Source organism: Uranotaenia lowii, chromosome 2, assembly GCF_029784155.1.
Source record: "Uranotaenia lowii strain MFRU-FL chromosome 2, ASM2978415v1, whole genome shotgun sequence".
In the NCBI taxonomy this organism is placed as follows: Eukaryota; Metazoa; Arthropoda; class Insecta; order Diptera; family Culicidae; genus Uranotaenia; species Uranotaenia lowii.
This window is the reverse complement of record NC_073692.1, coordinates 385,773,856-385,797,946: the sequence shown is the minus strand read 5'-3', so window position 1 is coordinate 385,797,946 and position 24,091 is coordinate 385,773,856. Positions and strand designations below refer to the sequence as shown.

At 31.8% G+C, this 24,091-nt stretch overlaps 1 protein-coding gene across 1 annotated transcript in view; it reads right to left on the bottom strand.

Annotated features, from left to right (window-relative positions):
• The window catches only part of LOC129749358 (nuclear transcription factor Y subunit beta), a 178,085-nt gene that overhangs the window by 45,672 nt on the left and 108,322 nt on the right, over nt 1-24,091 (bottom strand). The window lies entirely within an intron of this gene.

Sequence of the window (24,091 nt, the reverse complement as noted above, 5' to 3'; positions counted from 1 at the left end):
CTAGAAGAAAACATTATTTTTTATTTTTTTGTAACAGAGAAAAGTTGAACGTTTGAACATGCTCTAGTGTTCCTTGAATGGAAATTCTTTCGTAAAATGAATTCCCTCACTTTTGGTCAATAAAAATCAGTTTAGTTCACTGATACCTTTCACTTATGCACACGTCAGTCCTATCTTATCTAATTTATAGAAAAGGCTCATTAGTTCATGTGTCGGATCGAATTTTTTTTATCTTCTTTAAATATAAATGGCGCTTGATAAAACTTCAGTTAAGTACATTTTTACATGTTCAACAGAATGTTTCCGATCTACCTCTGTAGAAAACATCTTATTCATATTTCTGTTATCAATATTATTCAAAAATAACCTTGTTGGCGAAAAGGGTTAAAAAATTGAATGTAAATTCGTTACTTATTGTATTTTATTTTTTTCAATTGTCCGCAAAGTGTCATACCATTATTTCATTAGCATCAGAACTAAATTTATATTTTTTAGACAACAAATGCTCCCTACATTAACACGAACTAAATATGGAAGTATTTTTGCAAATCTTTCAATTGGTTTTGATTCGATTGATAAAATACCAATCCGTGTCACATCTAGGCGTCATTTATTTTCATGTGCTGTGTACAATTAAGCAAGAAAAAACCCATCTAGGTTGCATATCACCCCCACGTGCTTCAGAAATATAGGAGAAACAGACTTCTAATTGTTAAATTTGTCCAGCGATCAATGAACAGTATGCTTTGGTTACTATCCACTTGCGACGACGTTTGCTTGACCATAGAGACAAAAAACAAACCCCACAAAGAAAACTGTACAAAGGAGCTAGGAATCAAGTATTTAGTAAAAAAATCACATCAAGGCTTCATATCGCCACCCCCCTTGCTTTGAAAACATGCTTGGTTGAGAAATACGCGCCAAAATATTCCCACTGATCAGTATGCTATGCCATGGTTACTATCCTCTAGCGACGTTGGTTCGCGACGCCTCGACCATAGAGACGAAAAACAAACCGCCCAAAGAAAAAAAAAATATCAAGAAAATGGATGTCATGACTTTAATTTGTTTCGAAAAACTACTAATTTTGTATGGGAGCCACCTCTCCCTTTAGTCGGAGCGGTTTGTAACTATTATAGAAACCATCTCCGGCCCCAAAAACCCTTAGATGCCAAGTTTCACGATGATCGGTTCAGTAGTTTCCGAGTCTATAGGGAACAGACAGACAGACAAACATTCATTTTTATATATATAGACTAGCTGATTTTACCCGGCCTTGCTCGGGTTCGCATAAGATATAGATCAAAATGAGTCGTTGGACTTTTCGAAACTTTGGAAGCTTTGTATTCATTATTAGATATAAGAAATTTCACCAATTTTAGGCCATGTGAGCTTTGTAAGTTTTGTTAATCTTTTTTATGTTTTGATTGAGATTATTTATTGATTTTCTCGTGTTCATAATTTAAAATAAAATTGTTTGTATTTAAAGAAATTTAAAACTATTTCCCTAGAATGCTTGTTCATCCTATCATAACAAACATTTTTTCATCCACCATTTCTAAGGAAGCTTGAATTGCATTTACCTGAAATCTTCAGCTGATAAAACTGTTTTTTTTTTTACTTTCACATCCCCCATTTAATAAAAATTTCTTTTGGAAATCATTCCACTTTTCAAGTTACATGATCTCTCTGTACAATGATATATTCAAGTTTTAGTCACTTAAATCTAAATTTTCAAAAAAGACTTTTTGACTTCTTGTGGAATTATGTTCAAAACTCACTTTGCATGTTTTTAATTGTATGTGTGCTTTTAAAATCACACTGCTTTATGAGTAATTCTTCTTAAACGTTAAAAGTTCCACTAATAGTTTTTTGAAGTTATCGAGAACAAACTATCTCTGCACCAAAGTTACTATTATAATGCTATATATTGATTTAATTTGAGTTATATTTCATTGTTTCCATTGTTGGACACAATCATCCCATTAATTATTGTGAAAAGTGATGAATGTTGTCAAGTCACATTGATGACCAAAAATGACTCAAAAGTTAAAAATTTGCCAATGAAATTGAATTGTATAAAACTCAAAACCTTAGATTTAATTTCTTAATCAATTTTCTAAACCCCCGTTTGAATTTCTCGAAGGCTATCTAAGAGGCTGAATGCTGAATCAAATAAATTTTTCTTCCTCTATGAAAAATCCCATAAATATTATAATGGTTGGCTCTTAAAAGCTGGAATTTATGAAAACCGGTTCAAAAGTTTTTCAACACTCAGCCCAAATAGTTGTTCAGCTGAAATTCATTGTTCACTGTTCAGTTCACTGTTTGTTTTTGTAGACCCTCAAAGCCCCCCAGCGGCGGTAGAGAGCTTTGATAAACACTATGTACAATTCTTGTCAATATCTATATTCCTAACAGGCTCGTTAGATTTTTCAATTCAAAATGTAGGCATATTCTGGCATCCAAATATCTCGTACCGGTTTCACGTGCTTTGAAGTAGAATGACAAAAAACACCCGCCAAAATTTTCCCTTTCAAATTTTGAATGCTCAGCAAGCTTTGATTTGCTATTCAGTACACGTGAACTCTGGATGGTCGTTTCTAACGCCCAGCCCATGGGGGTGGTGAAAACAACCCCGCCAAAGGAAACGAAAATCGGTCGACAAAATGGTGCCATGACTTTTGGTTCGTGGGAGAAAAAACGAAAGTTGTATGGGAGGGTCCTTTTTCTTAGATGGGAGGGGCTCAAAACTATTACTAAAACCTTACCATGGTCCAAATACATAACTGTACCAAATTTCAGGCTGATCGGTTAAGCGGTGTGGATTTGTATAAGGTGCATACAAACAAACAAACATATATAGTCCAACTCATCTTTATATATTAGACTAGCTGATTTTACCCGGCCTTGCTCGGGTTCACATATATTAATCGAAATGAGTCGTTTGACTTTTTGATATTTTGAAAGCTTTTTGATCCTCATCATAACAAATTGGACCATGTTTGGCCATGTGAGCTTTGTAAGTTTTGTTAGTCTTCTTAAAGTTTTAATTGGGATTATTAGTAAAGTTTATCGTTTTCATATTATGGAATAACTAATATTTTTTATATTTTCTATTAGAAATTTGAAATAATTTTCCTTGAATGCTTATCCATTCTATCACGAAAAACATTTCAATCTAAGGTTGCCAGGTTGCCCGGATTTATCCGGATTTGCTAGAACATTTGGATCAAAACTTGAAGTAAGTTCGGTCTGGCCTGGTTTCCCGAATTTTGTTGCAAAAAGCCCGGATTTATTCACATCATTTTTAAAACGTAACATAATCTGAGATTTTATAATTATTATATTTTTTTCATATTTACGTTCAAAAAGAAGTTTCAAATGGCAAGTTTTAGAAATAATCATGACTCGTGTTTAGAAGCTTGATATACAATTTGAAATCTGCTGATGCGGATTGTTGAAAACAAATATTCCAAGTATATTTTTCGTTATCATTTTTACTTAATAATTCCACGGTTTTGACCAAGTATGCAAAGATATCGGTTTGAACATTTTAAAATCAAATGCTGGATTTGGGCAGTTTTTTCGATATAATTGGCTGGATTTGTCCGGTCCCGATACGGCAATTCTGGCAACCTTATTTTACACCCACAATTTTTTAGGAAGCTTGAATTGAATTACCCTTTTTTCATCAAATGATAACATTTTTTTATCTTTTCCATGGGTTATCTAGTAAAAATCCAATATATTAAGCGTGTAAACAAATGTTAACGACTTCTTTTCAAGATCTACCCGTAGAATGGAATACCTATTTCAGTTTTAATTTGTACTTAAAAATTTCTAAATAAATTTCCACTGAAACCTCATAAAAAACTTCCTCTGCATGTTTTCAATGTGCATTTTAAGTTCTTATAATTAGATGGTAGAATTGAACACATCGATGATCAATTATTACTTAAAATTTAAATAGTAACAAATGAATTTGAATTGAACAAAACTAAAAACTTCAGATTAAATTACTAAAAGTCTCGTGCGTTGGATTTGGTTTTAATTTTTTGCATAAAATGAACGTTAAATTGTCTAATTCCCATTGTAAATTAAATTCCTACACGGCAATCAAAGTGTTGAGATCGCAGCCTTGAACTTACAACCCTCAGTTTCATTAATTGTTTTCTTATGAGAAGTTCCGAAAATATGAAAATGGTTGGTTCCTATAAGCTGAAACATTAATTTTCAGTCCAAATAGTTATTCAACTGAAGAAGTCAATTCATAATGAACATGAACTAATTTATCTATACTTTACACACTTCTATACTCAAGTAGATTCTCAATCACTGTTCTTCTCAATATATTTCTAACAGGCGAGTAGTTTTTTCTATCCTAATGAAGGCTCATTATTGCAATCAAATGCCTCGCACCGGTACCACGTGCTTTGAACAGTAGAAGGAAAAAACACCCGCCAAAATTTCTCCTTTCAAAGTTGTTATGCTTAGCAAGCTTTGATTTGCTTTCCAGTACACGTGAACTTTGGATGGTCGTTTCTAATACCTGGCCCATGGTGATGGTGAAAACAATCCCGCCAAAGAAAACGAAAATCGGTTGACAAATGGGTGCCATGACTTTCGGTTCGTGGGAATAAAAACGTAAGTTGTATGGGAGGGTCCCTTTTCTTTCGTGGGAGGGGCTCAAAACTATTACTAAAACCTTACCCTGGTTCAACTTCATCTCTGTACCGAATTTCAGGCTGGTCGGTTAAGCGGTGTGGATTTGTATAAGGTGCATACAAACAAACAAACATATATAGTCCAACTCATCTTTATATTTTAGATTTGTAGTAAAATGATGAGAACATCAAACGAATATGTAACAAAACGGTTGAACCCCTCGAACCGAAACTAATCTTCGGTTCACTTGATCTTTAAACGGTGTTTTTCGAAATAAACTGCAAGCCAGGCAAGAAGTTGATCTCTTCTAAGACAACTACAGCACTGTTATTTCACCTTCATTTATGCAACCTTACAAGAGCTGCATTTTAGTTCCACCAATCTACTGGTGTCCTCAAAAATCCTGATTTTTTTTCTTTGCGGTGTCCTGTTTTTTACGAAACCACCTGGCTGCTTTGCTCCAAACGTCACTTTTGACAGTTATTTTTGCAGGAAAATAAAATCCGAAACAACATTGGGAATGGTACCTACTGGTATAATTTATTTTGAAAAGTACACATTTTTTCATAATTTTTCTGGTAGAGATTCTGTCCGCACAGAAGACAGGTTTCAAGGATTTGGTGATTATTAGTACAGCTTTTACCATTTCAAAACCAAAAAAAAACCATAAAAAGCGTTACTTAGTGATAAGAAATAGAAACCATATCGATTGAACATTTCATTAAATGAGAGACATGGTTAAGATTTACACTGCCGGCCAAAAGTTTGGGATCACCCACTAAAAAACATGCAAATTTTGAACGTTCATATCTCAGCCGTCTTAGGACATATTGAAAATCTTCTGATCTCATTTGAAAGATAATGAGCAATAGCTATCTCGGAGGTATTTTGCCTAAATATAATGTTTTAGTTTTGAACTTAAAACTTAACCTAAAGTTATAACATTTTCAAAAAGTCGCACTCAATATTCAAAGCCGATCATCTCGGGATAGGGTGGACCAAAACTCAAAATTTGAGTGGCATTAGAATTCCTGTTCTTTACTTCTCAAAACACAATCAAAAAAATTTGAGAAAAAATTCAAGAATGTATTTTTAATTAATAAAATAGACACTCGAGTTGTCGTCCAAAAGTTTGGGATCACCTCTTTGTATGGTGAGTTTGGGATCATTCTTATAAAAACATGCAAATTTGTTTTATTCATATCTTTCTCATCTAACATCGTATTGCAGAGCTGAAGGGTTCATTTGGAAGCTTAGGAATTGTTGTTTTTTAATAAATTCATTCAAAAATTATATTTTAAGGTGAGAACTATAAAAAAAATCTGAGAACTTTCAAAAAAACAATTAATTTCAGGTATTTTTTTTATGGTTATCACTTCAAAATATAATTTTTGAATGAATTTATTAAAAAACAACAATCCCCAAGCTTCCAAATGAACCCTTCAGCTCTGCAATACGATGTTAGATGAGAAAGATATGAATAAAACAAATTTGCATGTTTTTATAAGAATGATCCCAAACTCACCATACAAAGAGGTGATCCCAAACTTTTGGACGATAACTCAAGTGTCTATTTTATTAATTAAAAATACATTCTTGAATTTTTTCTCAAATTTTTTTGATTGTGTTTTGAGAAGTAAAGAACAGGGATTCTAATGCCACTCAAATTTTGAGATTTGATCCACCCTATCCCGAGATGATCGGCTTTGAATATTGAGTGCGATTTTTTGAAAATGTTATAACTTTAGGTTAAGTTTTAAGTTCAAAACTAAAACATTATATTTGGGCAAAATACCTCCGAGATAGCTATTGCTCATTATCTTTCAAAAAAGATCAGAAGATTTGCATTATGTCCTAAGACGGCTGAGATATGAACGATCAAAATTTGCATGTTTTTTAGTGGGTGATCCCAAACTTTTGGCCGGCAGTGTATGTGAAAGTCTTCAATCATGGGAAATAATAACACAGTTGAAAGTAGCCTCCGGATTTTAAAACACCTTTAAGATAATTAAATAATTTTGATAATAGAAAAATTGAAAAAAACAAAATGGTATCAACAGTCAACTAAAATTAAAAAAAAAACTACAGATTTTTCTAATATTTTCCTCTGTTTATCTTTTTTTTGCTGGTGCACATTTCGGTGCATTTTTTGTCGATGATTTTATTTCTAAAAGTGAAAAAAATTGAATGATTTGAATGTGGCAACACTGACAGCAGGGATGAAATTGTTGTTATTTTTTGTACGTTGTGTGGTAAGAGAAACAAATTTGTTTTTCTCCATTTACATTGAGGTGTATGACTGATACACTCTGGCGCTCTAGGCTAGAAAGAGTTCTCCCACTCAGAGCTGTTAGCGCTCTCCTCACACTTGCCGTCCGAGTCGCTTACAGCTCGTGTAAACTCGGATAACGAGTGGAGCACGATCAGCGAAAGAGGATTGCACTTCGGAGGCCGAACTGAAAACAGTGATTTTTTTCTCCCTGTTCTTTGTTGCTTGGGAGGAGCCGACCAACCACACTCTGACCAGTAAAGTTTGGTTCAACTTATTTGATGAGCTCTTGAATGATACCTCTCTGGTTCTTCCTATCCCATGAGCAGGGAATCCAATAATCGTTATCCTTCGATAGAATTTGCCGATCAAAACACCAGAGAGAAAGATTTTCATCCACAAGAACACTATTCTAGCGCTTATCAACTTCAATTTTGCTCTCGATAAGTTGGGCATTCCGATTCAAATTGATCGTCTCTTTTAACTCTAAAGATAAGTTCTGGCTCCCGGACGAGAAAAATATCTCACTCTTTTGCATGGATTTAAGCGCGCGGAGAGTCAGAATGGACGTAAATAGCTAGAAAATGCACTCTCTGTGCGTTTGTTCTCTTGGTCGCTTCCAGATTTGTCGGAGAATATTCTCAGAACTAGAAATGACTGAGAGAAAATCATTTCGGACACTGCGTTCTCATATTTATCGCTAAGTGTTAAACAAGTGATAAACCAGTTATCATAATCAGATCTGCTCGATTTGCTTCCCTGCCCATGAGGGGAACCAAACCATCTCCGACATATTTTTTGTATCATAACGATCTCCCCTATTGGTTACCATCTGCTCGATAAGCACTCGAGTTCTGAAAATATTGTAAGGGAGCTCTCTTTTCCCCTTCCTACTGCTCCAGTGAATGAAAGAAGAAGCCTTAAACAATCAAAGAAAACAAAATTCTACTCAAATACCCTCTGCTATAAAATTTAAATATTTGTTCTCGAGTGATCCATAAATATTGTATGAAAGCCTCCCTCCTCCTTTCCCTCTTCTCATTGGATAGAGGGAGAGGTCGCGAAACATAAAAAAATATTTCTCGTACTCATGGTAGTATACATGACAAATTCGGTTTCGTTTTACAAAACACAGATTTCAAAAAATCAGAATTCTTAAGTTTATGTCAGATCAGGTGAAAAATACCATGATTTATTGTTAGAAAATGATAATAATTGTCATTTATTATTCATCTTAATTGACATTTCTTTGCCTTATTATCAAGTGAAGGGTTGATTTAAAAATTCCATTCTAATGATTTGAATTTCAAAAAATAAACAGACGCAATTTGAATCGTGAATTTTTTATAAGGAGCAAATTTGAAGGTTTATGATTTTAGAGCAAAAATTCAGAATTAAAAAACATAGAAAAATTTATCAAAAACATGTTCAATATAATTAATTTAGTAAAATCAATTAAAAATCAAAGCAAAATATGAAGATGCAAGAGATAAGTTTTTAAACATTCAAGAAAAAAAAAATCAATAAACACGTAGTACAAATATCAAAACTAATTTGAAGAATTTAAGTGATAATTGATAGGGAACAGCATTGTGGTGCTTATATTTCAATGATTGATTTTGTAGGTTTTAGCGTCCTGAACTCAAATCTTTTTTTCAAATTTGAATCACCACTTTTAGTATTGATATTATGGGGTTTTAAAATGTATCAGTTTTAAGTGAAATCAATCATTGATAACTGATTATATAACTATCAAACCTACATTTAAGAGGCAATCCTTTTCTGATTTCGTTTATTATACTTCATTCAATTAAGGAATAATATTTTGATGATTGTGCATGATCTAAAAAAATTAAATTCAAGAGTTTTCAAAAATTTGGAAAAATATCATTATAAGTATTTTTGACAATACTGCACTGTTGTTCCAAGACAAAATTGTCCCATGTTGAAAAACATGCAAACGAGAAAAATGCGATTGAAATTTTAGCTATATTTCTTTTTTTTTCTTTAACATCAAAATTATCGATAGTTTTTTCGCAGTAAAAAATTCAAGTTAATCATTCATCATTTTTTCCTGCTAGAAATATAACATTTCCTACAACAAACAGAAACTATTGCGTAGAACCAGAACACATACCGATGCTAGTTATACGAAAAACTATAACACGGCTGTACTTTCCTATCATTTAAAAGCTCATATAGTTTCTTTTTTTCCCGGAAAAATATGTTGAACCGTATTTTGAAAAATACGTTCCCTTTTGTTTATAAAAAATGTATAGTTCAGTATCAACCTTGTAAGTCGTGCCTATTAGCAAGTGTTGGTGAAAACATCTCTAAGCTAATCAGTTAAGGCTTATCGCTCCTTTCCCACCCTCAACTTTAGAATTCTTTTCGATGAATAACATTATATTCCAGTTTAAACTCATCTTAAGAGATTTTTTATAAATAAAATTTGCATTTTTTCATAGAATTTTCTGTAGTGTGGCATTCTTGCGTAGAAATATCAACATAGAGACAACCACCTTGATGAAAATTTCGTATAAGTTCAGAACAAAGTATACCTACTTATTTGTGTGTTTTTTTCAGTTAACACTAAAACAGACCGTTTCCAGCAAAAAAAAGAAAATGACCCAAAATTTACATGGGAAAGTATTGCTTGAAACGGCAGTGCAGAAAGTTTAAAAATACTTGATTTCATTCACAAATTTATTGGAACCTGCAAATCGATTAGATTTATGCCTTAAAAAGTATCTAAAATTCAATTTGGATTAAAACTTCTTAAAATATTTTTAAATATTTTACCTTTTTTTATGAAAGTTGTTTGATGCAAAACTTTTTGTTTTTAAGTTTTGTCAAAAAAGTGCAGAACTACCTTCAAGAATTTTAACTTATTTTGAAAAGTTTTACCAATAACAAAAGCATGTATAAATTCAGGGCACTCACAGTATTCAATATTCTTGAACATCTATTATTTACCTGCAAATAATTGGAACCAGTTATTTCTACTAAATTTACATGATTTTAATCCCGGAAAGAAGAAAAATTGCCATTATAAATTTTTATGACCATGAAAATGAAACCGTTCTGGCTCATTATTCCGTTTTAAAAAAATTTAAATCATTGTTTTATCATCTTCTAGCCATCAGCCTTAAAACCAAACATGTTAATGATTACAGAAACAGTCACAATGTTTATTTATTTTAGAAATCAACGGGCTCCAGATTTAAAACACTATTTTCCTGTAGCATCAAATCGAAACAACTGCTTACCGATCGGTCATTCGGTGTTTGTTTGTGAAACGATTAATGCCAAATTACAGCAAACTTACTTGAATGAGGAAACGCATGGTTTTTTCAGTGCTGCGTTTTAATAAAAATGAAAATCACAACACATTTGAACGAATTTTCCATGAAATGAAATTTTACTTGAAATGTAAAGTTCAGGTTTTTTTGGTTTAGTCACAATTATGTTTCAAACTCATAGCTCCTCAGAAAAATGTAAATTTTGTGGCCTTGAGTTATGTATCAAAACCATTTCAAATGAGATGTTGAGCATTTAGAAAAACAAGACCAAGAATGTCAAATCGAGACTGAAATTCGTTTCTTGAAGAATATTTCATATCAGAATAACATTTTTAATAAAGTTTATAAAAAGTTTTTTTTTAAATCAAAATTTTTAGTGATAAGGTGGAGGCTTTTAGATTTCAAATTGTTTTTGCTTATTCTGTTGACCATCGCGAGAGGTGAAGGTTGTTACATGATTTCCAACTTGTCGATGTATAAAATTAGTATTCGATTGATTAATTTTGAAGTTAAAACGATTCGGTTTCAAACTCTGTTTTTGTTTAGCTACATTTCTCAATGAAAACCCATTCTACAGACGAGGTAAGGTTTTATATTTCAAGTTCATCGTTGCAATACAAAAAGTTAATTGAATAACAAATAAAAATTTACAATTATAATTAAGTTTCAATTCGTGAACGTCATATAGTGTCGTAAAATGAAATGGCTCAAGTCAAAGACTCTTTCACCGGAGACGAGCCAAATATCTGACTTGTTTGTTGACACTTATAATTGAAAACCTTTCAAGGTCAAGATATTTTCCGATACTATGATTAAAATTTTACTTTAAAAATATGTCCGTGTTTAGGGTTTAACCCCTAAAGAGGCTTGAGGCGAATAATGCATAAAATTGTATGGGAAAACCCCTTCCCCTTTGTATCTATTCAATAAAAGAGATAGAGCAGTCCCTGTAATCATAGAAATATTTCTCGCACACAAAAAACCACCCATGTAAAATTTGGTTTTATTCGATTGAGCAATTCTCGAATTGTTCAACAATTTTTAATTTGGATTAAGGTATCCAGATTTTTTTCCACACGTATCTGAGCCGGGCAAATCCGAGCAATTTTACACAAAAACCTGGCAAAAACCGAACATTTGCTTTCAAAATTATGATCAAAACCCAGGACTTCGGGACGTGTAAAAACGCGTCCAGTTTTTCACTGAGAAATTTATTTTTTTAGTTTAATTTTGACGAATAAAGTAAACAAATCAAGCATTTTTTAATGAAATTCGTGCAACCGAACTGTATCGGACTTCTTCCAAATTTTCTTTTAAATTTTCGGGCAAGCTTAGGTCAATGGAGCAATTCTTCAATCTTTTATGTCCTGATAACTTTACAATGTCGCGTCGTGCAAAAGGATGTGACCAGAAATTTGATCATATGCTACCAATTCCTTGTACGTTTTATGCTTTGGACCAATCCTGAAACCAGTTTATTTAGGGTAGAGTATCTGCACTAAAACTTAAAGATGAGAAACAATTTTTTCTAGTTTTGCTTAGTTGGAGCATTACCCTCCTTTCGAATTGTTTGAGGTGTTAATCCAGTCACCTTCCACTCGATTTCATTCTCGGTCTGTTTCGGAGCCAAAAGGACAAACAAAATCCAAACAACATTTGCTTGGATAATGCAAACACCGAGAAAATCCTAAGAGAAAAAAAAGTGTACTACCAAATGGAAAAGCATATTTGCGTCACCTTTTTCCGTAAGCGGTTCGAAGCGCTTGTGACATACCGAAAAAATGGCAAGCCGGGGCACCTCCAGCAACGATGGCAAACAAGCATCGGAACAAATTGTACCTTGACACGAACACATATCGTCGTTGAGTGGCTTGGCTCTCATTTGATCTTCACTTTCTCGGAGGTGATTGAAGAAAAAAAACATAAACGAGCAAACGGAAGAAAAACAAATAACGAACGTAATAACAATTGTGCGGGAATAATCCCGCAATACGAATAAACCCATCCGATTTACAGGGAAAATTACTTTCCGCCACACCGCAAAATGTAGAGTAGCTGGGTGGATGTTTGCGGTTTGTTCTGGGTGAGTCTGCTTAGGAGCAGAAGCAATGTGGAATTTTCCTTCCGATGAACAAGCAACGACATCGAGAGAGCCAACATCCATTTAAAAAGATTTACAATTTCCATGACATTTCCAAGCGGGTTTTTTCGGTGGAAAACTATTAGCCTCCGTTTTGTTAAGAATGATGGTGCTATAAAAAAAACGTATCAAGAAAAAAACAGCTGCCACTCACCTTCACGGAAATTAATTTTCCCGTACCCTGAAATTGTTGAGGTGCCAGGCCGTGCGTGTGTGCTTGTATGAGCCCGAAAAGGTAACAAGGTTATGGAATTTGTTGCTTCACCTCCCGGGGTTTGGCCCCAAAAGTGCGGTGAGCCAGACGACTAATTTGCCGCACTCACTCACATTCACTCACACTCACGTCACCGACATTGGCAAATTTCCACTCAATTTCCTCCGAAAACCGCACGTCATCCGAAGAATATCGCAGAGCCACCCCGGCGATGCAATAAATTGCTGGAAATGGGTAATTAAAGCGAAGGGCGCAGTTCCATGTACCAATTAACGCTTCTGGGAAAACTTCGGCCATAGTTTGTAGTATACGGCCTGAATGCGTGTCATTTTCTAGAGAAAACCCCACCGTTTTTCTTCCTCCCGAACCATCTATAAATGACTAAAATGCCCGCTCCTTCCAAAGTCGCCCAACTCAGAAGGACATTTTATGGCGTAATCGTGCGACGCGGATGCATTTAACCGGAAAAGGAAACCTACAATCTTCACATTACCCCGGTGATTGTAGTTTTCCGGTGAAAAGTGACATGTTCGGACGATTTCATTTTGTATGTGAGTTGTGGTGGCACCTGTGCATTATGCTCGGTCAACGAAAAAAAAAAATTAAACCCGGGAACATTATTTACCAGCCAGTAGCAATTAAATGGCGAACAATTAATCCAATTAACGGGAAAAGATTAAATATCAACCCAGGTCAGGGGTCAGGTTCTACCGCAGTTGGTCAAACAAAATGATATCGATTGTGTTTTTGGGATCGCTGGAAAAACAATCCGACACGGAACACGAAAACACAAGTTAATTCGTTCAGCAAATTTGTTTGCAACCTACTACAAATCCAAGGATGATGCGCTGATGTTGACTACAAATCCAAGGATGATGCGCTGATGTTGTACTATTTTGGAACATGTATTTTGGGATAATTCTCGATTTTTCAATTGACGAAGAGACAAATACTAGTGATGCAAAAAAAGCAACATTTAAAGAAACAACATATAAAATTTAAATGACGCAACCCGATTGGATCGGAAGAATGGAATTTTTTTTTATGATTTTAAATTAAGTCATTTTTGTCATTTTTGTCATTTTTGTCATTTTTGTCATTTTTGCCATTTTTGTCATTTTTGTCATTTTTGTCATTTTTGTCATTTTTGTCATTTTTGTCATTTTTGTCATTTTTGTCATTTTTGTCATTTTTGTCATTTTTGTCATTTTTGTCATTTTTGTCATTTTTGTCATTTTTGTCATTTTTGTCATTTTTGTCATTTTTGTCATTTTTGTCATTTTTGTCATTTTTGTCATTTTTGTCATTTTTGTCATTTTTGTCATTTTTGTCATTTTTATCATTTTTGTCATTTTTGTCATTTTTGTCATTTTTGTCATTTTCGTCATTTTTGTCATTTTTGTCGTTTTTGTCATTTTTGTCATTTTTGTCATTTTTGTCATTTTTGTCATTTTTGTCATTTTTGTCATTTTTGTCATTTTTGTCATTTTTGTCATTTTTGTCATTTTTGTCATTTTTGTCATTTTTGTCATTTTTGTCATTTTTGTCATTTTTGTCATTTTTGTCATTTTTGTCATTTTTGTCATTTTTGTCATTTTTGTCATTTTTGTCATTTTTGTCATTTTTGTCATTTTTGTCATTTTTGTCATTTTTGTCATTTTTGTCATTTTTGTCATTTTTGTCATTTTTGTCATTTTTGTCATTTTTGTCATTTTTGTCATTTTTGTCATTTTTGTCATTTTTGTCATTTTTGTCATTTTTGTCATTTTTGTCATTTTTGTCATTTTTGTCATTTTTGTCATTTTTGTCATTTTTGTCATTTTTGTCATTTTTGTCATTTTTGTCATTTTTGTCATTTTTGTCATTTTTGTCATTTTTGTCATTTTTGTCATTTTTGTCATTTTTGTCATTTTTGTCATTTTTGTCATTTTTGTCATTTTTGTCATTTTTGTCATTTTTGTCATTTTTGTCATTTTTGTCATTTTTGTCATTTTTGTCATTTTTGTCATTTTTGTCATTTTTGTCATTTTTGTCATTTTTGTCATTTTTGTCATTTTTGTCATTTTTGTCATTTTTGTCATTTTTGTCATTTTTGTCATTTTTGTCATTTTTGTCATTTTTGTCATTTTTGTCATTTTTGTCATTTTTGTCATTTTTGTCATTTTTGTCATTTTTGTCATTTTTGTCATTTTTGTCATTTTTGTCATTTTTGTCATTTTTGTCATTTTTGTCATTTTTGTCATTTTTGTCATTTTTATCATTTTTATAATTTTTATCATTTTTATAATTTTTATCATTTTTATCATTTTTATCATTTTTGTCATTTTTGTCATTTTTGTCATTTTTGTCATTTTTGTCATTTTTGTCATTTTTGTCATTTTTGTCATTTTTGTCATTTTTGTCAGTTTTGTCATTTTTGTCATTTTTGTCATTTTTGTCATTTTTGTCATTTTTGTCATTTTTGTCATTTTTGTCATTTTTGTCATTTTTGACATTTTTGTCATTTTTGTCATTTTTGTCATTTTTGTCATTTTTGTCATTTTTGTCATTTTTGTCATTTTTGTCATTTTTGTCATTTTTGTCATTTTTGTCATTTTTGTCATTTTTGTCATTTTGTCATTTTTGTCATTTTTGTCATTTTTGTCATTTTTGTCATTTTTGTCATTTTTGTCATTTTTGTCATTTTTGTCATTTTTGTCATTTTTGTCATTTTTGTCATTTTTGTCATTTTTGTCATTTTTGTCATTTTTGTCATTTTTGTCATTTTTGCCATTTTTGTCATTTTTGTCATTTTTGTCATTTTTGTCATTTTTGTCATTTTTGTCATTTTTGTCATTTTTGTCATTTTTGTCATTTTTGTCATTTTTGTCATTTTTGTCATTTTTGTCATTTTTGTCATTTTTGTCATTTTTGTCATTTTTGTCATTTTTGTCATTTTTGTCATTTTTGTCATTTTTGTCATTTTTGTCATTTTTATCATTTTTATAATTTTTATCATTTTTATAATTTTTATCATTTTTATCATTTTTATCATTTTTGTCATTTTTGTCATTTTTGTCATTTTTGTCATTTTTGTCATTTTTGTCATTTTTGTCATTTTTGTCATTTTTGTCATTTTTGTCATTTTTGTCATTTTTGTCATTTTTGTCATTTTTGTCATTTTTGTCATTTTTGTCATTTTTGTCATTTTTGTCATTTTTGTCATTTTTGTCATTTTTGTCATTTTTGACATTTTTGTCATTTTTGTCATTTTTGTCATTTTTGTCATTTTTGTCATTTTTGTCATTTTTGTCATTTTTGTCATTTTTGTCATTTTTGTCATTTTTGTCATTTTTGTCATTTTTGTCATTTTTGTCATTTTTGTCATTTTTGTCATTTTTGTCATTTTTGTCATTTTTGTCATTTTTGTCATTTTTGTCATTTTTGTCATTTTTGTCATTTTTGTCATTTTGTCATTTTTGTCATTTTTGTCATTTTTGTCATTTTTGTCATTTTTGTCATTTTTGTCATTTTTGTCATTTTTGTCATTTTTGTCATTTTTGTCATTTTTGTCATTTTTGTCATTTTTGTCATTTTTGTCATTTTTGTCATTTTTGTCATTTTTGTCATTTTTGTCATTTTTGTCATTTTTGTCATTTTTGTCATTTTTGTCATTTTTGTCATTTTTGTCATTTTTGTCATTTTCGTCATTTTTGTCATTTTTGTCATTTTTGTCATTTTTGTCATTTTTGTCATTTTTGTCATTTTTGTCATTTTTGTCATTTTTGTCATTTTTGTCATTTTTGTCATTTTTGTCATTTTTGTCATTTTTGTCATTTTTGTCATTTTTGTCATTTTTGTCATTTTTGTCATTTTTGTCATTTTTGTCATTTTTGTCATTTTTGTCATTTTTGTCATTTTTGTCATTTTTGTCATTTTTGTCATTTTTGTCATTTTTGTCATTTTTGTCATTTTTGTCATTTTTGTCATTTTTGTCATTTTTGTCATTTTTGTCATTTTTGTCATTTTTGTCATTTTTGTCATTTTTGTCATTTTTGTCATTTTTGTCATTTTTGTCATTTTTGTCATTTTTGTCATTTTTGTCATTTTTGTCATTTTTGTCATTTTTGTCATTTTTGTCATTTTTGTCATTTTTGTCATTTTTGTCATTTTTGTCATTTTTGTCATTTTTGTCATTTTTGTCATTTTTGTCATTTTTGTCATTTTTGTCATTTTTGTCATTTTTGTCATTTTTGTCATTTTTGTCATTTTTGTCATTTTTGTCATTTTTGTCATTTTTGTCATTTTTGTCATTTTTGTCATTTTTGTCATTTTTGTCATTTTTGTCATTTTTGTCATTTTTGTCATTTTTGTCATTTTTGTCATTTTTGTCATTTTTGTCATTTTTGTCATTTTTGTCATTTTTGTCATTTTTGTCATTTTTGTCATTTTTGTCATTTTTGTCATTTTTGTCATTTTTGTCATTTTTGTCATTTTTGTCATTTTTGTCATTTTTGTCATTTTTGTCATTTTTGTCATTTTTGTCATTTTTGTCATTTTTGTCATTTTTGTCATTTTTGTCATTTTTGTCATTTTTGTCATTTTTGTCATTTTTGTCATTTTTGTCATTTTTTTTAAATTTTTTTAACAAATCTTTGAAATAGATTTTCAGAAATCCCAGATTCTCACCCGCCTCACCCTGAAAGATTGTGGATCATCTTTTCTTGACAAAAAAAAAAATGCAATTTCTTACTCCTTATTTCTACGGAAAAAAAAAGAAATTCTACTTTGTAACCGAGAGAGATGTAGTTATGTGTTACCATTTCGGGTCATAAATTTTGTCATACTTCCCTCGTTCGCTTCCCTTTCGATTTTTGGTTTGCTGGTCTGGTTTGGTTTGCAGTTGCCATCGTCAGATTTGAAATTTTTTCATTACTCCGGGGATACTTTCCCGGAAATCTGTTCCTGGGAGCGTGTTCCTGTTCCCCCTCGGGAAGGTTTTGTCTGCACCAATATCTGTACGATGGCTTCGATTTTTCGGACTACTTTTGGCATGGAACGTCTGCAGTTTTGCCCACGCCACAAATCGTCTCACACTTCCTTGAAGATTTCTCATGGCTCAAGATTATTTTTTTTAAATTGAATCATAGTTGAACTCAAACCTTGTGAACCTTCCCATCAAATATTTTCTCTGGAAAATCTGGATTTTCGAGTCACTCACAGGGGAGTAACTCACCTGCATGTTGGTAGAAAGTTGGCTTGGAAAAGTGCACTTCTAAGCGTTTTTCTGTGTCGTTCTACTACATTATCCGGAAGGCGCCCTCACCCATCAAAACTAAAAAAAAATAAGAAACAGTTTTGAAGGAACGAAAGATGACAAAATTCTATTTATAGCTCTGTTTTGTTTTTTTTCTTATTTTTCTTACTCTGCACCTCAAACGATGACTGCTACTTTTATAATTTCACAATATTATATTGTTATTTCTCATCTCTCATCTCTCATCTCTCATCTCTCATCTCTCATCTCTCATCTCTCATCTCTCATCTCTCATCTCTCATCTCTCATCTCTCATCTCTCATCTCTTATCTCTCATCTCTCATCTCTCATCTCTCATCTCTCATCTCTCATCTCTCATCTCTCATCTCTCATCTCTCATCTCTCATCTCTCATCTCTCATCTCTCATCTCTCATCTCTCATCTCTCATCTCTCATCTCTCATCTCTCATCTCTCATCTCTCATCTCTCATCTATCATCTCTCATCTCTCATCTCTCATCTCTCATCTCTCATCTCTCATCTCTCATCTCTCATCTCTCATCTCTCATCTCTCATCTCTCATCTCTCATCTCTCATCTCTCATCTCTCATCTCTCATCTCTCATCTCTCATCTCTCATCTCTCATCTCTCATCTCTCATCTCTCATCTCTCATCTCTCATCTCTCATCTCTCATCTCTCATCTCTCATCTCTCATCTCTCATCTCTCATCTCTCATCTCTCATCTCTCATCTCTCATCTCTCATCTCTCATCTCTAATCTCTTATCTCTTATATTTTAATTTCCAACTAAAAAATCAATTATTCAATTTTAAGATTCTGAGAAAGTGTAAATTTTAACAAAAAATTACTCTTTTGCTGCCAATAAAACTCTCAGAAAAATTTGAGAGCTGTTACTGAAACTGCAATGGAACTTGTTCTTTATTTTGACTTAGTTTTTTGTCTAAATTTTGTTATGTTTTTTATGTTTTACGAAAACTGTAGGAATTCTACCAATTTTTTCTCGATTATTTTTAACAGCAATCAACGTCATGACTTTATGATAGACGCTTGTTATTCGCTCAAGGTAACTAAAAGGTTCCTTCATTGGAATACACAAAACTTTGAGCAAGACCGGTCGTTATAAGCTTCCAGGAATTTTTAAGCTCTTTAAAGGTGATTCCACTTAGTAGAGATGGCTACGTTTGTTGAGATTTTTCAAACGTAAAGCTTTGCCATTTTATTCCACTAACCTAAACATCAAATTTTCAGTTGAAAAATATCTCCCTCGTTTGATATTTTTTTCGTAGAAAAATAAACCGAATGCACCCCGAAACACCAACGTGCCCAATGACATGATTCGAGCGAAATAAAACTGTGAGAAAAAAAGATTCCAGATCCCATCGATTCCATGTGGGTGGCATAGTATCTATATTTCCACAAAAGCTTTCAGACTCCCATGGCATCGGTGCCAGTTAGTGGTTCAATTTTGATTCACGCACACTCACACTCACACACAAGCTCACAGATTCGCCCATTCAGAATTCACAATCGGTCCAGATTCCCGTTTGGCCCCCGGTGGAGCCCCAGAAGGGAGAGACAGAGAGAGAGAGCAAAAGAGACTCGAAGCGAGCAAACGATGGAACAATCCTGCTAAGAGTGTGGGGGTGGAAAGAAACAAACTACCAATGATATACCAAACCACCCAATTTGTCTGGACCGTGTGGCGCCTTTTCTCAAAGTTCGATCTCTCCGCCAAACCCTTGCCTTTCGTTTTGGCTTTGGCTTTGGCTCTGGGCGGCGCGCGGTAGCTTTTCCGGCAGCTCGAGGGAAAAGAAACTAAAAGCCCGACCATGGGAAAACCATGTCCCATTCTAACGGTTCCATTCGTGATGAGGGGCAAAGAGGCGGGTGAATGGAGAACAATCTGTGCCCCAAAGATTCGTTAGTCCCCAGGGAACCTCCACCATTACAACCGGTGCACTGGAAGTCGATTTCATCCACGCGGTTTTGCGAAATCTCGCGTGTTGTTTGGGGAAAGCTGGAAAAATCTGTTTTTCATACATCCGTGGTCGGTACCATTCCAGGGGCGGGAAAGCAGATGCATCTGGATTGAAGAAGCAGAGGAGCAAGAGGATAACACAGATCCCGGGAACTTTTCCCGCCGGATTCTCGTCGGGCGATACCCCCATCTTCTAACGTATGATATATATGTCGGGAAATTGCGAACGATTTCCCGTGAGTGGGATTACGTGTGTTTGCGAGTGGTAAAGTTGGATGTTTTTTTTTTCTCACTTTTCTTTAATCTGGACTGCATAAACATAATGAAAGCAACCCTCGCTGAGGATCATGAAGTTCGGAGTTAGGAGAAATTTGGAGAAAGTCACGTAACAAAAATATGGAAGTCTTTAAACGATAGCTCTGTCAAAAATTTTATATTATTGTATAGAGTATAACCCGTGTGAAATCAAATAAGAACTTTAGAGAAAACAAGATGATAATGATGATAAATTCGATTGAGATTTATAAATAAGGATCAGAAATCAGCAGCTTTAAAGAGATGAGAAGAAAATTAGAGCTAACAAACTGACAACTAGACCTGTCAAAAAAACTGGCACCGTGTTAGAAATAAGCTTCATAATTTGCGAAATGTCTTGTTTTTTAGAAGAAAAATTTTCCGTACAAAAATAAATTTACCTCAACTAGTTATAAGAAATTATTTCATCCCAAAAGGTGTTGATAAATAAATGTTTAAAAAATGACAGAAAATTGACTCGCCTCCGGCGTTATTTTGCTCATTTTGGTCACTCTAGACCTAAGACAATTCATTTGATAATACATATACTTCAATTTCAATTGAAGTTTAATAATCGTTTTGTATTGAAACTCGAATCTTGACACACGCAAAAACTACCGTCAAACGGGGCATCATGCAAAAGCAGGGTTAGATGCAACTTTTGTATACCACAACACTCATTCAATTTTTATTTCAATATACTGTATTCAAATTATCATTGAATGAAAACAAATTCATGATGACATAGTTTTTAACATCGTGAAAGAGTTTTTAAAAGTTTTTGATTCTCATAAAAAATTTAAAAAATTGAGCAATAGATGTACAAATTTTTACATTTTTCGACGCCGTAAAAAACTTTACCAAGTATGACGGGTTGGCTTATTGATATCACCTACAAACTTTATATAGCTTTCATCATCCTATACCAGCACTGTTGGTGTAAAAATATTGTTCGGACAATCACCATTTTTTTTGAATAAATATTTTAATAATTTACTTAACTGTCTGGGCCAAAATGCAATAAACTGAGCATCAGAAGTAAACATCAAAAATCTCGTTTCCATATGCTGGAATATGATTGTTTTGCATTATGCGTTTGTTGACATTCAAATTTCATTCATCCTAAGATTTATTTTCATGATTTAAGCTAATAGAATATTTGAAGTATTTTTTACCCCTAAATGTATGCAGCAAATTTACACTAAAAACATTTTTGATTGAAAAATGCAAAATTTAATTCGAAGCAAGCCAAAAATTACTGCAATTGGTGCTTTATGCGTTATGACATCATAAATGTATCAAAAACTTTAAATTTTCACTTGATTTTTCATTAATAACAGAGTTTGTTGCAACTTACCCCTTTTTCTTAGTATGGTGAAATTCGCATGTTTTTGAAAATTTAAAAATAACTGATAAAACAAATAATTTTACTGACTACGTCAATTTGGTGTCCCATCAACCTTAAAACTTTTGATGTACAAGAGGTATGATTATCTGTAGGCATTAAAATTTTAGAAGCCATTGAAGTTGAAAATTGTTGCATGTTGCCCCAGTTGACGGTACCTCATATTTAATGATGTTCTTTTTTTCAAAGACGTGTACCTAAACAAGTTCATCCAGTACCTACTTGATTGCTTATCATTTTGATGATAATAAAATCTCTTTCATATCATCATAAATTTTTGGCTAATATGAATTATATTTCAAGAAAGCGATTTTACCCTTTCATTTTATTTTGTGTTTCTTGATCTTCAAAATGTTCAACTTCACATTCAAAAGAGTTTTGATAAATAACACTAGACAACAATTCACATTATTTTGAAATTCGAAACAAAGAACGCTAATTTTGATTACTTTTGGTGCCTTGAAACTTTTGGAAATAGAACAAAATTCCTTAAGATAAATCTCCACTTTTCTGAAATTACTTTGAAATTTTAAATTTTGAATCGAATATTGGTTCACTTTTAAACTTGAACAAGGACGAACTTATTTATAATTATGCATTTTATCGAAATTTGGGAGTAAGCTAATACAAATAATGACTTTTCGTTTTTTTCGGATTTTCTCAAAAGTTAACAGCATTTAAAATTTTAATGTAAAATACGTGGTCTTGCATGCATTTTGCTCTATTTTTGATATGATTGTTTTAAATTGAAATTTGTGGGAGGTTTGTGAAATGAAACAAAAAATACTTTTTGTCATCCGAAAGTGCATTCGATTCGAAAAACGAAATGCTACAGTTTTTTTGCAGATTGGGCAGTCTGGTTTACCGTTAAACCTTATATGTTAATCTTGGAAAAATTACAAGTTTCACGCAGACTCAATTAATCTTTCTATTTCTTAGAATTAAAGATGCTTTATAAATTTTTCAACCTTGAAATTGAAGTTCGTTAGCCGCAATAAAAATGAAGAAACCCATCATTCCAAGTCATCGGTTAGCGTATCTTTCGTGTTTTCGTCTAATTTTGGCTTCTGCGAAATGTTTTTTAAGAAGATTTATATTTTCCCAATATTGTAGAATAATAGATTTTGTTCAAGTGTTAAAAGAGGTAATAACTTAATTAAATTTAAGATAATTTGAAAACATACAAATTCGTTTTTCAGACTTCAACGAATTTGTTAAAAGAAACAAAACCTTTTTTTTCTTCAATAATGTCAGAAATATTCCCTCCAACTTTTTCAAAAGTGTTGAAATAAACTGTTTCAGATCGTTCAGCGTCATCATCATCACCATCAAAACAAAATTCCTTAATTGAAAAAAGCATAAAAAAATTCAAAATCTTTTTTTTATGTATATTTATGATTGATTTAACTCAAAACTGATTCATTTTTGAATTTTTAATATTCATACCACCAAAAGGAGGAGGTGATAGAAAAAATCTGAGAAAACGCCAAAATTTACCATAAGCAGTCTCTTGAGTTGTCAAATAAATTCCATACACAAGTTTTTTAAAAAGTAAGAAGTTTTTATAGAAAAAAAAAATCTATTTAAAATGTTTAATTTTATTGTTTTTATCATTATATTATGTTTAGGTTTGTTAAAAGTTTACTCAATGTCAGTTATTGAAATAAAAATATCACAAGGTTAGAAGAATTGAACAGAAATTGATAATGTTCGAGTAGAGTTTTATTAGAAGCATTTTTATCATATGTCATAAAATTGTTCCGCAAGGAAAAAATTTTCATTTTCATAATCTTGCATAGTTTTTACTAAAAGAACAAATGTTTTACTGATAACAATTAATATCTTACTTTTATTTTCAAATAAATCAACCAAATTTTGTTTTTTTTTATAATTTTATTTTATTAAAACTAACCGAACCTTTTAGTTGAACTAATAAAAAAAATGGAATATTTTTCCTTCTTGGAAGCCTATAAATCTACATTTTCTTCAAGAAAAACTAAGTTTCTTGATTTTTCCTTTCCAATATTTAAAAAAAACAACTATAAAATTTTCATAGCAAGAAATGTTAAACTAAAAAGTGTGCTGGATTTTTTTTTAATTTCATGATTTTTATTCTTCTTAATAAACTTTTTTTAATCGATCATGATTTTTAACTTATCCATGAAAAGTTCGAAAATTTATTTTAAAAAGCAAATTTTAATCTGAATTTTAATGTGTAATGTGAGCTTAATTTGTATTTGCATTGTGCTTTGATTACAACAAAATTTGGAATTCTTTATATTTGTTTTATCAGCTTCAGGATCATTAAAGAAATCACTCATTTCTTAACCTGTACTATGGCGATGATGATAAGTTGAACATGTTGTCTTGTGAGTATATAATTTTATTTTTGTAAACTCAATCAATCATGATATTTTGTAGCCCATTATTTCAATGACTGGTAGAATTTGAACATAAAAAAGTTTTTAATTTCTGACTTTAATCCCTGGAATTCTTGAAATATTTTTTTTTCCTTTTATCAAATTAATTTCAATTATCATCGATGTGTTTTAAATAAATTTTCTT